Consider the following 5394-nt stretch of genomic DNA (forward strand, 5'->3'; position numbering starts at 1 on the left):
GCTAGAGCGAGGAGGTGGGAGTTATCTATTCATGTGCATCCTTAATTTTTGATTGAAACCTGAATATTTATCCATCCCTCATGGATTTCTGTTTCCTCTGACTAATAACAAACATGCAACACCATCTAAGACTGAACCAACGGATACACACATATTGACACCTTTTTGTCTCAGAAACAAGTAGATGCAGCAAATTGTCATCTTTCCCTCTCAGAATTAATTAGATCTACTTTCAACATCCACAAAACCAGCTCTTCATCGATGGTGCGGTGCGGTGCAATCAGTGTTCTTCCTAGTCAGTCCAAAGGCCGTATTATAAGCGCGTGCAGGAAGTGCTCTTCTTAACTGAATATGGGCATGAGTTTTTTTGTTTTTTTGCTGTTTACTAATAAATAGCAAGCTATATATGCCCGTACTTACATTTTTGGTTCACCGTGTAGCTGTCTATATGCATGCTTACATTAAGGACAGTATAACCGCACCTAATCCCTGCCCTCACAGCGATTTGCATTTTCGGCCGTTCGATTTGGCGATCTGGGCGTCCGTGGCCGTCTGATCTTCTGTGTACAGACGTCTGTCCCGCATGTGGCCCAGCTGTCCTAATGGGCTGCTGCTCTGGAGGCCGAAACGAAGAAACCTGGTAAACCGGGCCTGTTCGGCCCATAAGTGGAGGGTGCTACGCTCGTGCGCTTGTTAATATTTTTTCTCTAAAGGAGATAGAGGGACGCTGGATACATAGGAGAGGGATCGACCAAAGGCAATGAGGATACAGACAGGGATTGAGCCAAGGCGATGCGAGGCGCGCGATTCAATCTACCGGAGTTGCAGGTGCGCGATGGGATCGGCCGGGGGCACCCACTACCACTCATATCCTCGTCGGCTTCTCCCTTCCCTCAGGCCTTCCATGCCCTCATCCGCCCATCCACCCCCGGCGGCTCCAGGAGGAGCACCACAACCGCAGGCATCGGCGGCGGCACGCCATCCACACCGCGCTCGCGCTCCACCGGCGGCCCCTTCAGTCCCGAGCCCAACTTGCCGCCGTCGGCTGCGGCGGCCAGGCCGCGCCTCTCCTTCCACCTAGGCTGCTTCCACCGGTCCCGAGATCCGCCGACATCAACCCGTCGTCCAGCACCGGGTGCCTAAGATCGGCACGCCTCCTACCGATGTGAGTTTCACTTGGAATTATTTTTTTCAGCTGTAGGATGAAAGTGAAATACGTTTGCCGAAATACATCTCTACTTTCTTCGTGATCTGGCAGTGTTCAGCGATTTTTGAATTCAGTAAAATAGCATTTTTTTCAACAAGAGATGGATAAATAGGTCGATATATACTCGCAGGCAGTACAGTTCTGGGAATACTACTGCTAATGAATGTTTAATCTCTTCTCCACAAACTTGCTTCATAGGTCTTATTTCTTTTTTCAGAATCTTCACAATTCTGTTTGGTCTAATGTATACTTGCAGGTTTATCTCGATGAAAAGGCTCTTTCAATATTACGCAGATGCTTCAACTTTTTTTAATCTATAGTGGATATCGTCTAATACTACTTTCCCATTAACAGGTATTTTCATATGGCTGAAAGAATCAACTGCTAGAGATTTCAGAAATTGTTCAACTGCGTAGTTTTTGGTTATGTCTTTTTCGATCAGGTTTGGACTTTAACTCCCTGTTGTATGTATGTATATTAATTTCCAGTGCACAAAATTTAAGGGTTTAACTTTTTTTTGTTGCACTTGCTAGCGACCCGGACCAGTGCCATGGCAACTAGTGTGTCCCCCTACCACGACCTTCAACTTGAGTGGCAGATCCCACCATGACTTGGCAGTGCCGCTGGTGGAACCGGCGTCCCTAGGCGAGCAATCATCCAGATGGCCGTCACGCTTCCGCCCAACAGGTACTACTCCCTTTGTCTCATCTTCTCATCAGCTAATTCAACACATGTAGTTAGTCTGCCTCTTGATTTCCTGGTTCCAAGAACCCTGCCTTCGTCCCAAATCAAGAATGATATTCTTTTGGATCTGGATCAAGATGGGTTATATTGATCCCCGTCCCTCCAGTGAATATTTCTGTAAGAGAATTTTAATTAGGAAGAGTCATTCTAGGTAGAGGAGTAGAGGCATTGTTTCCACGGGGCGGTAGTGAGGTGTTGCTGATTAGAGCACTATCAACAGTTCTTGAGCAGCATATCAAGGCAAAAGGTATTCCGTGTGCCGTGCATCTTCAAAAGAATCGTCGGATGCAGTATCCCAAAAAGTAGCATTGTGTAAAGATCTGATTCATCTGAATATAACATGAAAACATGGAAGATGGAGTAGACATGAATATCCTATGATCAGAGATAACACACTAATCAACATTCTGCATTAGATTACTCAGTTGAGAGATAGAACCTGAAGAAAAGTAAATTAATATAGATACATAAAAATTAGGCACTCCCTGTAACTCCTATCCCAAATAGGCAGTCAGACATCTTGGCATTCGACTGTTGGAGACGATGAGCTTGAGAACTGAGATGGTTCTGTTGAAGTAACGGTGGGTCTGAGTGGTCAGCCCGTTGACCGTCATGTCCATATGTGGGGTTGGCTGGTCCTGCACCTCTTTCAGCGGTAGCGGCTAGGCGACAACTAAAGATCCTTCTCAAATTTGAGCTCCATTGTTTTAAGGTTCCTGATTTTTTGCACTCTGATGATGACCATTTTGGACTGTATGATTGATCTTGATATGGTTTATAGCTTCCTGCTACTACTCTTACCATCGTCCAGTCAAGTTCACCCATGTCGAAGCCTATTGACTAGAAATAGAGTAGTGTTGAAGAGAAGGTTTGATTGTACTATTTAATTGCTCATCAATTTCATTGTCTACTTTCCTCAGTTGGAAAACTTCAACCTAAACATAAACTGGTGGTCTATACGAAATAAATAACACATCAGTTTTCTTCTGAGTGATGCCTCATTTTTTATTTTTCTCAGCAGATTAGAGTAATAAGTTGATGGTCAATCTCTACTTTGTATTTGTATTTTTTTTATGAGATTGATTGAAGAAAGAATGACATCTGTGCAATATGTATGGGTCAACTTCATAATAAGTGAAAAAATGGCTTCGAACTAGGAAATCTGAAACTGTAGGGTTGTATAGACGTATAGTCTCATATTATTACTGTAGATTGTCTTATTTTATAATGCATTTTGTTTAGCGAACATATATTCCAAAATTTCTCATGTACTCTTTTTGCAGAGATGGAGAAAGGAGCTGATTGCAGGGCACTAAAATATATCTTGGCTGCCAAAGCTCCGTGATCACTTACAAATATATATTATCCATGTAGGCTGGGTTATTTGGGATCAATTACAACAAGGCACTTGGATATTGTTTATAAAGGTGGCATATTTTGTCAATTTATATACTTTAACATCAATGTGTTGATTTATTCATGCTATTTTGATGAGGATGGCATCAATGCCAGTTCATGGCTATGCAAGGCATCAATGCTTGATGATTGGTCATACAGTGACGTGTTACTCATTGGGGCCTTAATTTGCAACAGAAGTAGATGCAATAAGCTCTGAAAACTAAATTGTATTTGCTCATATGACACGAAGGCAATGGGAATTTCTTCGTGGGTGTTGATCATGCTTGGCTTTCCCTGAGCTCCAACTATTCATGCTACTGCATATGATATCCAATAGCTATAGATGTTGCCATCATTATGCTATTAGACATAATCTGGATTACTCCCCTTTGAAAGGGTACAATATTTTTTTTAGTTCTTGTAACTTTCTGTAATGTTGTGACAGAAATAAATTGTAAATTCTCCACTTTGATTACTACCCAATTATGGGTAAGTTTATGCAAATTTAATATTCATGTTTTGTAGCTAGGTTTATTTAAATTTCCTTTTATTATATGAGCTTATGAGTAAAATTAATCGCCAAATGCCACATATTTACAAATACCGGTCATTTTATTGTAAAATGGATGGGCGCAGCAACGCGCGCCATCAATGATCTAGTTTTTACTAAAACTGAGTGTCCATCCATCCCTTTTGGTTCCAGTTCCTAGTATCAACAAACATGCAGGGCTTTGTGAAAAAAAGGTCTCACCCCAACTAGAATTCTACCAATGGACACACACACACAAAGACTGAACTATTTTTGGTTTCATTTGTATCAACTTTGATTAAACCCAGGACACCCTGTTTGGTTTAGTTTGTGTGAATGCAGCCACTGTGAGATGGTTGATTTGCAGTCTAGACAGCTCACTGGCCTCACCTGCCTTAATTGTATCACTGCTCAAAAGAGAGCAAAGTACTGCTGCATACAATCCATATGGCTTTGGCCTAGCTAGATAATCTGGATAGCACTTTCACGTCTTCACTAAGAAGTCTGGATAGCACACAATTGTAATCATACATTTCACATTTTGGTTCAGCTCATGTGTGCCATGGTTGAACATTCACTGAAACTAGACCATCCCTTTTGGATGTTCAATCTGTATGACTATGTCGCGCTTTATTGGTTCAAGCCAACTGAGATGTTGTATAACACCTGCTTCTTTCTTCGGTTATGGCCTTGTTCCCCTTCAGACTAGGGAACATAATTCTCCTTTATCTTGTTGATGATTTGATTTATTATTTCTCTGCGTTTCTCGTGTGTGCAGTCTATGACGGAGGCATTGGAAACCAAGTGAAGAGCAAGGTTACTGTCAAGGTACGTGCTTTGGAAACAAAGTCACCATTTTTTGCGCCATTTCGGTGTTCGCCTGCTCAGTGGGCTCATTATTATTTGCCATATGCAATGGTGAATTAATTTGTCTGGCTCTAAAGTTGTGACCTTTTGGGGCGTGATAAGTTTGTGTGTTTTTCTCTATAAATCTGCTCTATCCATATGCAACGGTGAATTGATTTGTCTGCTCGGTGGATTAAGTGTCAATGTAACGTAACTTGTTTAAGAAATCACACCGATTCGTTTCTCTGTAGATATGCTCTATCCAGATCTCATTAAATGGCCCAATGGAGAGTTTCCTGATACTCAGGGTGTTTTTCTGTGTGAAGGAATGTTGGTCTTGAAGTTGAAACTTAAACAAGATGCTCACCCTTACAGCAATACCATGTGTTTTTGTTAATGATTTTCCTGTTCATGATGTATATTCTGTTGATCTGGATCTTTATTCTTCTGCATGTATCGTTCCAGTACTGTCTAACTCTTGTCAATGAGAATATGAAAGTCATGCAGCTGTCAGCACCATGGCCCTACATCCAAATCAATGCTATTAGACAGTAATATGTTCTGGCAGGTCTTAACCAATTCCAGTTTTCATTATCCAAGCATAGCACTTAATATTGCATTTTATCATAACCTCGCTGACTAGCTAATACTCTCTGAGAAGAAGGCTTAC

General features: G+C 41.7%; 1 long non-coding RNA gene across 1 annotated transcript; it reads left to right on the forward strand.

The window, feature by feature from the left end:
* The first annotated feature begins 757 nt into the window (after positions 1-757).
* LOC119317358 lies at positions 758-3869 on the forward strand. The gene is made up of 4 exons (XR_005153586.1): positions 758-1165; positions 1562-1649; positions 1741-1894; positions 3235-3869. It is a non-coding gene; the product is annotated as an uncharacterized LOC119317358 (long non-coding RNA).
* Positions 3870-5394: the final 1525 nt, after the last annotated feature.

The sequence above is a fragment of the Triticum dicoccoides genome, chromosome 1B (genome assembly GCF_002162155.2).
Source record: "Triticum dicoccoides isolate Atlit2015 ecotype Zavitan chromosome 1B, WEW_v2.0, whole genome shotgun sequence".
Classification (NCBI taxonomy): domain Eukaryota; kingdom Viridiplantae; phylum Streptophyta; class Magnoliopsida; order Poales; family Poaceae; genus Triticum; species Triticum dicoccoides.